The 12,203-nt window shown below is 39.4% G+C and overlaps 1 protein-coding gene across 1 annotated transcript in view; it reads right to left on the bottom strand.

The window, feature by feature from the left end:
• RNF220 (ring finger protein 220) overlaps nt 1-12,203 on the bottom strand; it is a 276,872-nt gene that overhangs the window by 220,873 nt on the left and 43,796 nt on the right. The window lies entirely within an intron of this gene.

The following is a 12,203-nucleotide window of genomic DNA, read 5'->3' as shown; positions in this document are numbered from 1 at the left end:
TATTATACAGAGTGAAGTAAGCCAGAAAGAAAAACACCAATACAGTATACTAACACATATATATGGAATTTAGAAAGATGGTAACGATTACCCTGTATGTGAGACAGCAAAAAAGACACAGATGTCTAGAACAGTCCTTTGGACTCTGTGGGAGAGGGAGAGGGTGGGATGATTTGGGAGAATGGCATTGAAACATGTATAATATCATATATGAAACGAATTGCCAGTCCAGGTTCAATGCATGATAATAGACGCTTGAGGCTGGTGCACTGGGACGACCCAGAGGGATGGTACAGGGAGGGAGGAGGGAGGGGGGTTCAGGATGGGGAACACATGTACACCCATGGCGGATTCATGTTGATGTATGGCAAAACCAATACAATATTGAAAAGTAATTAACCTCCAATTAAAATAAATAAATTTATATTAAAAAATAAATTAGAGTAAGATGTTGAAAACATATATATATATAGTAATTTTTATGATTTTCCACTTTAACTGATTTTGATTAATCACCATATGAGCCATGCCAAATGAGTAGGACTTCTCTGTTTCAGAATTTAAAATTTCGGGGATGGAATAGCAATAGATGAAGAATCAGTACAGGATTCTCTAAATCCTGTAGAATTCTAGATCCTGAAGAATCTCTCTAAAACACAAATCTGAATATAACACTCTCTCGCTTAAAAACCTTTGATTTCCCCTGCTGCTGCTGCTAAGTCGCTTCAGTCATGTCCGACTCTGTGCGACCCCATAGACGGCAGCCCACCAGGCTCCCCTGTCCCTGGGATTCTCCAGGCAAGAACACTGGAGTAGGTTGCCATTTCCTTCTCCAATGCATGAAAGTGAAAAGTGAAAGTGAAGTCGCTCAGTCGTGTCCGACTCTTAGCAACCCCATGGATTGCTGCCCACCAGGCTCCTCCCTTCATGGGATTCTCCAGGCAAGAGTACTGGAGTGGGGTGCCATTGCCTTCTCCGTTGACTTCCCCTACTCTCTCCCAATTGGGAAAAAAGCCAAAATTACAAACAGGATCTTGCTTACCTTTACAATCTTATCTTCAACCCATCCACTTACTCATGTTTCTAGTGATTTGTCAATTACTTCACACTCATTCATGCTTCTGTATCTTTGCACGTGTCATTTTCCTTGCCTGGAATTCTCTTTACCACCTCCTCCAGTGAGAGGTCTTACTCATAATTATTATTCAGTCATTTATTCAACACATAATTCTGAACATTGATTTGTGTGAATAATGAACCAATAAATATATTTGTGCTGTGTGTGCTCAGTTGCTCAGTCATGTTCAGCTCTTTGTGACCCCATGGGCTGTAGCCCGCCTGGCTCCTCTGTCCATGGGATTTTCCAGGTAAGAATACTGTGTTGGATTGCCATTTCCTACTCCAGGAGATCTTCCCAACCCAGGGATCAAACCAGAGTCTCCTGCATTGGCAGGCGAATTCTTTACCACTCCACCACCTGGAAAGCCCAATATATATATATATGTCTTTATTGAAATAAGTTGTTCTTTTCCTTCAAAGCATTTATTGCAATTTACTATTTTCTATTTCTCTTTGTGTTCATTTGTTTAATGCTTGAGGAAAGGAGGAAAGGAAAAAGGAAGAGGGCAAAGGAAAGCAGACATGAGCTACTACGACAGCGGCAGGAAAAAGCAACCAGTTGAGAATATTCTGAGGTATTAACTTAGGAGCAGATCTGAAGGGTAATGGGATTAACTGGGCAAAGTGGGCTGGAGGCAGGAGTGGGTAGGGGAAAAGAGGTGGGTGGGAGGACATATGTTCCAGATCAAGGGAACAGTAGGTACCAAGACCCAGAGACAGAAGGAAGGGAGACAGGTTTGAGAAACTGAAAGAAGGCTGGGGTGGCAAGACGATCCAGCTCTTTTCTGTTTAGTCATTAAGTTGTATCTGACTCTTTGTGACCCCATGAACCGCAGCACCCAGCTCTTAGTAGGTTCCTAACAAATGTTACCTAAATAATGCAACGTTACCATGTCAGTTTTCACTCTACACTATTTTCTTATGTAGAACTCAGTTTTCACTCGACACTATTTTCTTATGTAGAACTCAACTCCATGGGCTTTTCGATGCTCCGAGAGGTAAACGGCCTTTCTTGTAAAGGGGGAACTGAAATCTTCCTTAATGTGCCATTGAAACCAAATAAAAATCACGTTATTTGTCCTGTTTTATTATCTTTCCTCGGAGAAGGCAATGGCACCCCACTCCAGTACTCTTGTCTGGAAAATCCCATGGATGGGGGAGCCTGGTAGGCTGCAGTCCATGGGGTCGTTCTCTTGTAATGTGTAGTAACCATACCTCATTATAGGGGCGCTGGACCAAAAATTCCACAAATTCTGCAGTGGAAATAGCTCCATTCTCTCCCAAACTAAACACCTTCAGAGATTGATGGAAACTGTCTTGGCTTGGGTTACCCAATAGCCTTTACTTGTTCTTTCCCACTGAAGGTCTTAGGGCCTTTCTTCAAATCAAGTCCTTCTTCTGGGAATATGACACTTGAGCAATATTTTCACTAGAATCACAAGATCCCAACGATAGAAAGGTCCTTCAGGGTCATTTTAATATGCCCCTCACGCCACCCCAAAGCTTAGAAACTCTCAGGAACCTTGCTTATCATCACTTAGCTCTCTGGTTTCAGGGTGTCCAGATGAGCTCGGGTCAGCCGGGGACAGATGGTCAGGTGCTGGAGCTAGAGAACTCAGAGACATCCTTGATCTTCACTAGGTTTCCATGTTTATTCCCAAAAGTCTGTGCTATAGTCATAGCTTTCTGACTAGTTGATTCTCTGACTCTGTTGCCAGCTCCTTCCCTTGTCCCAGACTGTTAAATTAATTTTTCAAGATTCTTTTCTCCTTTCAATCTACTTACTTTTCCACATTGTTTTCAATGTTTTCATCATCTCCAGTTCATTCATTTGCAGTTCTAACAAACCTCTATTTTTTGCAATCAACTTGAAACAGCAAGCTCCTTAATTAATTAATTAAATGAGTATTTATTGGGTGCCTACCATATTTTCCACCCCACAAATCCCTCTTTCCTTTGATAATACCATGAGCCCCCCAAGACTCTGACAGCAGCCTCACTGCTTGCCCCATCTCCAGCCTCTTTCCTTTTCCCAAACCCTAATCCCCCTCCCAGATGGCGCTAGTGGTAAAGAACCCATCTGCCAATGCAGGAGACATAAGAGACTTGGGAAGCGGGCATGGCAACCCACTCCAGTATTCTTACTTGGAGGATCCCATGACAGAGGAGCCTGGCGGGCTATAGCCCATGAGGTTGCAAAGAATTGGACATGACACAGTGATTTAGCATGCACATACACAGTCCTACCACAACTGGATCAGGATCATTCTCCTTTTCCAAAGCCCATAGTGGCTCACCTATCTACTCAAATAGAACTTTGGAACCATAAGCTTTCAGGATCTGTATTAGTGTTTCCTGGCCCACCTCCCCTACCCTATTGCCCTCAAGGTTAGTGCTCTCTGTAGGCTGCCATGACTCATAATGTTACATTAAGGTATTACAGGAGTCTGAAGCACCTTAAGAGGGAGGAGATATACACACACACCCACACCCACACACACATATGTAATTATAACTGATTTGCATTGTTGTATGACAGAAACTAAGACAACATTGTAATGCAATTATCCTCAAATTAAATTTTTTTTTTAATTGAAAAAAAAAAGGTATTTCCAGGTAGCACACATCACTCCCCTTTTAGGCATCATGTTGTTCAAATTTCTTTTCTTCCTTTCCTTTTGATGTCTTCCTATTTATCCCATTTTCCTTCCTCCCTCCTATGATCCCCAATGGGTGTCTCAGTTCAGAAAACATAATATCACCTTGTGCAACCACTTCCCAAGCCTTGTCACTGAGGTGTCCTCCCTAGCATTTTATGTTTGAAGCATGCCCTTGCTAAGGTGAATCAGTGTCAGGAGACCAAACTCACATTCTAAAAAGAGATTTGACCAGAAACAAAGGAAAAAACAAAATAAACAAAAATCCAGTAAACAAAGAATGATAGGAAAATGATTCAGCAGTTTCTTGTACAGTCAGACAAATACTTACCATATGACCTAGAAATCCCACTCATAGGTATTTACTCAGGAAAAATAAAAACTTATGTTCACACAAAAACCTATTTGAAAATGTTTATAGTGGCTTTATTCATAATCACCCCAAACTGGAAACAACCAAATACCCTTCAACTGGTAAATAGATAACTGTAGTACAGCCATATAATGGAATACTACTCAGAAATAAAAAGAAATAAACTACTAAAATAGGAAATAGGATGCCAGAAACTGGGGATCAAAGAAAGGTTGATTGCAAAGGGAAATGAGGGAATTTCTGAGAATGGTAAATTTCTTCTGCAATTGGACTATGTGGGTGGTTACATGGTTGTACTGATTTGTCAGAACTCATAGAACTACACACTACAAAGAGTAAGTTTTACCATATGTAAATTATACCTCAATAAATCTGACTTTAAAACAGAGAAACCTTTAGCAACCCAAATAAGAATAAAAAAAGAAAACATACAGGCAAACAATAATGAAAATAAAAGAGGGGGTTTAATTTTTGACATAAAGAAAATGTAAAAATTGTAATTTAAGTATAACTTTATACTTAAAAGATAAAAATCTACCTGAAATTGAATGACTTTCTAGGTAAATATAAATGTACAAATTGACTCAAGAAGAGATATAAAACCTGAGTAGGCCAATAACCATAGAAGAAATTGAAACGGTAGGCAAAGATACATCATTCCCCAAACCGTCAGTTTCAAATAATTTATAGATTAGTTCTAGCTTCAAGACAAAAATAATTTGTTATTTATATTAGTATAGAGGAAATATGGAAAACTATAACTTATTCTGCTATGTTAGCAGTTCTCAAAGTGTGGTCTAGGGATCCTGAAGGTCCCTGGAGCCCTTTCTGGGAGTTCATAAGGCAAAACTATTTCTATACCAATACTAAGATGTTTCAGTTCTTTTTTTTTACTCTCATTCTCTCATGCACATGTATAGGGGAGTTTTCTAGAGACCAATGGAATGCTATGTGATAATGTCACTGCTCTGACCATTAATAAAACATATGCTCATACGTTCTTTCTTTTCTTGGCCTGCGCTACACAGCACCCTGGATCTTAGTTCCCCAACTGGCCAGGGGTCAAGCTGTGCCCCTGCCCGCCCACAGTGGAAGCACAGAGTCTTAACCACTGGACTGCCAGGGAAGTCCCGGGTCCATTCTTGTGTTTTAAAATAAACAAAAGTTCTTTGAGGATCCTCAATAATTTTTAAGAGTGAAAGTGGGTCCTGAGATCAAAAAGTTGGACAACTATTATACTAAACTTATATTACTCCAATGGGAAAAATAGACAAAGGAGAAAACTATCAGTTTGCTTAAGAACATCAATGCAAATATCTTAAACTTAATTGTTCTTAAAACAAACAATTTTCACGACTAAACAAGATTTATCCAGAAATGTAAGGGATGATTCTATATTAGGAAGTCTACTAATACAATCTAATGCAATCCATTACATGAATAGATTAAGGGAGAAAAATTTCATGATCACCACACTTTAAAAAGTGATACATTTTAATGTTCATTCCTGATTTTAAGATGTGAGGAAGCAATTGAACAAAACAAGAATTTAAAAACTCTTAGCAACCCAGTAACTGAAGAAAATTTCTTTAATTTGATGAAGGGCATTCATTAGTCCCACAAAAGTCAGGAACAAGACAAAGATACCTGTTTCATTGCTATTGTTGCAACTAAACACAGCACTAGAGGTCCTAGCTGCTGGGATAAGACAGGAAAAGAAACAGGCGTATTACAAAGACAGACTTAAAACTATCACAACTTACGTGTGATTTAATTTTCAACTCAGAAAGTCTAAGAATTAACTGTAAAAATTAAAAACTAATACTAAATTTTAGTAAAAGCTTGATAGAAGATCAACACAGCAAGCACTCCTTTTCCTATAAACCAGCTATGTGTGTGTACTAAGTTGCTTTAGTTGTATCTGACTCTCTGCAACCATATGGACTGGGGATGCCAGGCTCCTCTGTCCATGGGATTCTCCAGGCAAGAGTACTGGAGTGGATTTCTATGCACTCCTCCAGGGAGGCCATAGCATAATTGATCCTGACCCAGGGATCAAACCTGGGTCTTCTGCATTGGCAGGCAGTTTCTTTACCACTGAGCCACCTGGTAGCCATCCCTAAACCAACTATAACAAAACAGAAAATGTTTAATGAAAAATATTTAAAATAGCAAGCAAATTATAAAATACTTCTGAGTAAACTCGCCAGTGGGGTTTCCCAGGTGGTGTAGTGGTAAAGAATTCGCGTGCCAATGCAGGAACTGCAAGAGATGCAGGTTTGATCCCTGAGCCAGGAAGAGCTCCTGGAGTAGGAAATGGCAACCCACTCCAATATTCTTGCCTGGAAAATTCCATGGACAGAGGAGGCTGGTGGGCTACAGTTCCTGGGGTTGCAAAGAGTTAGACACAACTGAGAGACTGAGCACACACACAAACTGACCAATATGTTCAAAAAAATTTTTTTTTTAATATGTTCAAAATTTATATGAAGAAACTGTAAACTTTACTGTAAGACATTTAGTAAGTCAGTCAGTTCAGCCACTCAGTCGTGTCCGACTCTTTGCGAGCCCATGAACCCATGCCAGGTCTCCCTGTCTTTCACCAACTCCCAGAGTGCACCCAAACCCATGTCCATTGAGTCGGTGATGCCATCCAACCATCTCATCCTCTGTCGTCCCCTTCTCTTCCTGCTCCCAATCCCTCCCAGCATCAGGGTCTTTTCCATTGAGTCAGTTCTTCGCATCAGGTAGCCAAAGGATTCGAGTTTCAGCTTCAGCATCAGTCCTTTCAAAGAATATTCAGGACTGATCTCCTTTAAGATTGACTGGTTAGACCTCCTTGCAGTCCAAGGGACTCTCAAGAGTCTTCTCCAACACCACAGTTCAAAAGCATCAATTCTTCGGTGCTCAGCTTTCTTCACAGTCCAACTCTCACATCCATACATGACCACTGGAAAAACCATAGCCTTGACTAGACGGGCCTTTGTTGACAAAGTAATGTCTCTGCTTTTTAATATGCTGTCTAGGTTGGTCATAACTTTCCTTCCAAGGAGTAAGCGTCTTTTAATTTCTTGGGAGAAGACAAAAATAAATGAAAACTACCTCTACCTCATGTTCTTGGATTAGACTCAAATTAAGCTATAAATTTAATGAAATTCCAATCAAAATACTTATAAGGTATCTATGGAACCAGGAAAATTTATTCTAAAATTCATCTGGGAGGAAAAAAAATGTATAAAAGCATTCAAAAAAATTATGAGTAAGAAAAACAATGAGACAAAGGAAAAATGATAGTAAATGTAGTTTTGGGTCCCATAATGTATAAAAACATTCTATAATGTTACAATAATGTAAACAGTTGCTTTGGTACCAAAATGGACCCAAAATTCCAGGATAAGGATAAATCCAGAACTAGACTCATGTACAACTTGACATTTCAAATCCGTTGGAAAGAAGTAGGCTAATTGTGTTGAGACAATTAGAAATTTTCTTAGGGAAAAACTAAAATTAAAATCCTTATTCACACTAATTGGCAAAAATTAATTTTAATTGTATTAAGAATCTAACTTGGATAAAAAAACTAGGAAAGTATTGAGATGAAAAAGATCATATGTCTAAAATATTCTAGGAGTAAAACACAGAACCCAGAAGCCATAGTAAAAGAGGTTGATGAATTTTACTACATATGAAAACCTTTTATATTATGTAAGACAGTGTAAATAAGGACAAACAATAGACTAAATATATATGTATATATTTGTAACCTATAACAGAGAAAGAACTAAATCCCAATGTAATGATGCAAGCTTTCAAATCAATAAGAAAAAGATAACAGCCTAATAGAGATCTTGGCAAATAACATTCATTGAAAGGCAACTCACAAAAGAAATACAAATGATCAATAAATATATTAAAGCATGCTCAAATTCACTAGTAACCACAGAAATACCAATCTATAAAATATAAGCATTATTTTTTACTCACTAAATTTGCAAAAATTGAAGGACTGATAATATCCAGTGTTGGTGAGATGTGGGAAAATGAGTATTCCCATTCACTGTCGGACGGTAGTCTTTGGGGAGGATAACCGAGCACACTCTAACAAAAATTTAAACTCTCATATCTTTTAACCCAGCACTTCTACTACTAGAAACTTACCTGCATAAATTATTGCACATGTCCATAGTATTTGTAATAGTAAAAAACAGGAAGCAACTGAAATGCTTCCGACAGACAAATAACTAACTCATAGTAGTTACAAAATATGGAATAGGATTTAGGAGTTAAAAGAACAAGGTAATTCTATTTTGTTTTGACATGGAAAAAATTTAAAGATACATCATTAAGTGAAAAAAGCAAGAAGTATGTTTATGATCTGATCCCATTTATGTAAAAATCCGTATTTTTATCTACCATAAAATATATAAATGTTCACATGTATGAGTAGGAAAAGGTCTAGAAGGCTACAAGCTAATCTGTAGACAGTATTTACCTTTATGGTGAGCAGTAAGATTAAAGAAGTCAAGTAAAAGAGACTTTTACTTTATAAGTAGTATTCTGTAATTTATTATTTTTATAATAAGCAAGTATTTCTGTTTTACCTGTAAATTTTCAAAATCAATCAAAAGAAAGAGAAAAAAAACCCCTCCTGCAATATCTACAGTAAGAGGTGATATAGGCTTAAGTGAGAGCTTTGGTTTTGAAAGGTGGAAGAAATATCTCTTTCAGGCTCTTTTGAATACACTTTATGCATTTCCATTATGAACAACCATAGAAATATGTCTGCTTCCATAAACATGGAATTCCAGCTGAGCTATTTCAAATCCTAAAAGATGATGCTATGAAAGTGCTGCACTCAACATGCCAGCAAATTTGGAAAACGCAGCAGTGGCCACAGGACTGGAAAAGGTCAGTTTTCATTCCAATCCCAAAGATTTCATCAATGCCAAAGAATGCTCTAACTACCGCACAATTGCACTCATCTCACAGGCTAGCAAGTCAATGCTCAAAATTCTCCAAGCCAGGCTTCAATAGTACATGAACCGTGAAATTCCAGATGTTCAAGCTGGATTTAGAAAAGGCAGAGGAACCAGAGATCAAATTGCCAACATACACTGGATCATCAAAAAAGCAAGAGAGCTCCAGAAAAACATCTACTTCTGCTTTATTTGACTACACCAAAGCCTTTGACTGTATGGATCACAACAAACTGTGGAAAATTCTTCAAGAGATGGGAATAGCAGACCACCTGACCTGCTTCCTGAGAAATCTGTATGCGGGTCAAGAAGCAACAGTTAGAACTGGACAAGGAACAACAGATTGGTTCCAAATTGGGAAAGGAGTATGTCAAGGCTGTATGTTGTCACCTGGCTTATTTAACTTATATGCAGAGTACATCATGTGAAATGCTGGGCTGGATGAAGCACAAGCTGGAATCGAGATTGCAGGGAGAAATATCAATAACCTCAGATATACAGATGACACCACCTTTACAGCAGAAAACCAAAACTAAAGAACCTCATGATGAAAGTGAAAGAGGAAAGTGAAAAAGTTGGCTTAAAACTCAACATTCAGAAAACTAAGATCATGTATGGCATCCAGTCCCATCACTTCATGGCAAATAGATGGGGAAACAGTAGAAACAGTGAGAGACTTTATTTTGAGTGGCTCCAAAATCACTGCAGATGGTGACTGAAGCCATGAAATTAAAAGACACGTGCTCCTTGGAAGAAAAGCTATAATCAACCTAGACAGCATTTTAAAAAGCAGAGACATTGCTTTGCCAACAAAAGTCCATCTAGTCAAAGCTATGGTTTTTCCAGTAGTCATGTATGGATGTGAGAGTTGGATTGTAAAGAAAGCTGAGCGCCGAAGAATTGATGCTTTTGAACTGTGGTGTTGGAGAAGACTCTTGAGAGTCCCTTGGACTGCAAGGAGATCCAACCAGTGAATCTTAAAGGAAATCAGTCTTGAATATTCTTTGAAAGGACTGATGCTGAAGCTGAAACTCGAATCCTTTGGCTACCTGATGCGAAGAACTGACTCATTTGAAAAGATCCTGATGCTGGGAAAGATTGAGGGTGGGAGGAGAAGGGGACGACAGAGGATGAGATGGTTGGATGGCATGACCAACTCAATGGACATGAGTTTGAGGAAGCTCCATGAATTGGTGATGGACCGGGAAGCCTGGCGTGCTGCAGTCCATGAGGTCGCAGAGAGTCAGATACGACTGAGCGACTGAACTGAACTGATAACTAGAGACTGGTAAGTATTCATCTCTGAGTCTTTGGTGCCTAGAAATGTGTTCGGCATTCAGCAGATGTTAAGTATATGTTGAATGCATCATAATCTGAAAGATAATAAAAAGGTAGAACATACAGTTTTTGGTAACAAATTAGATGTGATGGGGTGAAGGAGAGGGTTGGAGTGGATACTGGTATCAGTACCAAATAAGGACAATAGGAAATGTGGGGGAAATTGTGACAATAGGTAACATTTAATGATTACTGTGTGCAGCCACTGTGTTAAATGCTTTGTGTCCATTATCTCAGGTTTCCCTGGTGGCTCAGTGGTAAAGAATCTGCCTGCCAATACAGGTTCGATCCCTGGGTTTAGAAGATCCCCTGGAGAAGGAAATGGCAATGCACTCCAGTATTTTGCCTGGGAAAGCCCACGGACAGAGGACCCTGGAGGACTACAGTCCTTGGGGTTACAAAAGGGTTGGACACGACTTGGCAACTAAACAAGAACAACAATCCATTATCTCACTGAATCCTAAGAAAAGCCTTATATTTCTCTCATGCAAGGGAAGAAGAGCTAAGGACTTTCCCAAGGTCACTTAGCCATTAAGTATGGGAGCTGCAGTTGAAGCCAGTGTTCCAGACTCCATGTTCAGAGTATTCCAAGGTTATACTGACTCTCCAAGGGAAAGTTAACAAAATCAGTTTGGATATGTTGTGACTGAGATTGCTGATGGGCTAATCATGAGATCAAGTGGTCCAGTGGGTTGCTGGATGTCACAAGTCTGCAGCTTTGTCAAGAGGTCAGGGCTAGAGATATGGATTAGTTTTCTACGAGAGTGGCATCTGGAAGGTCAACATTCAACAATCATTCAACAAATATTTATTGAGCTTCCACATAAGCTCCAGCCACATGTTACATCAAACACTCACTTCAAACCCATTTGATTCACAGAATGCTTATCATGTGAAAGGACTGGGATCTTGTATTTTTAATTGTTGGTTATTTTCTTATTTTTGTGTCTAATAGTCCCCATTATACTGTAAGTATCATAAAATACTAAATTTCTTTGTATTTCCCCTTGTTATAGGGCCCGAAGAATGTTTGTTGATTGAATGCTTGAGAAAACATTAGGAAATGAGCAGCCATTCACAAAGACTAGCCTGTCTCATAAAACCAAATGTAGACAGAGTCTACATTTCTGTTACCAGCTAAAACTCTACAAAACCAGTGAAGTCTCAAATCAAATACAAGACTTTTCATCAATGTCATCAAGGTTAATTGTAGACATCAGAAAATGGTAATTTGGAGCAGCAGGCTGGCTGCCAGAAGACCCATGCCAGGTGGTACTTCCCATGGCAAATTTATCAAAGGCTGGCCCTCAGCCTTACTGGTCCAGGTTATACTGCCTCTCCAAAGAGGGAAAGTTAACAAAATCAGTTTGGGTATGTTGTGACTGAGGTTGCTGATGGCTATTCATGAGATCAAGTGGTCCAAAATTGAGAGAACCTAGGGGTGTTTCACGGAGAAGGCAATGGCACCCCACTCCAGTACACTTGCCTGGAAAATCCCATGGATGGAGGAGCCTAGTGGGCTGCAGTCCATGGGGTCGCTAGGAGTCGGACACGACTGAGCAACTTCACTTTCTCTTTTCACTTTCATGCATTGGAGAAGGAAATGGCAATCCACTCCAGTGTTCTTGCCTGGAGAATCCCAGGGACGGGGGAGCCTGGTGTGCTGCCATCTCTGGGGTCACACAGAGTCGGACACGACTGAAGTGACTTAGCATAGCATAGCATAGGGGTGTTTCAAGG

This window comes from Bison bison, unplaced genomic scaffold (genome assembly GCF_000754665.1).
Source record: "Bison bison bison isolate TAMUID 2011002044 unplaced genomic scaffold, Bison_UMD1.0 scf7180017864256, whole genome shotgun sequence".
NCBI lineage: Eukaryota > Metazoa > Chordata > Mammalia > Artiodactyla > Bovidae > Bison > Bison bison.
This window is presented reverse-complemented; position numbering and strand designations above follow the sequence as displayed.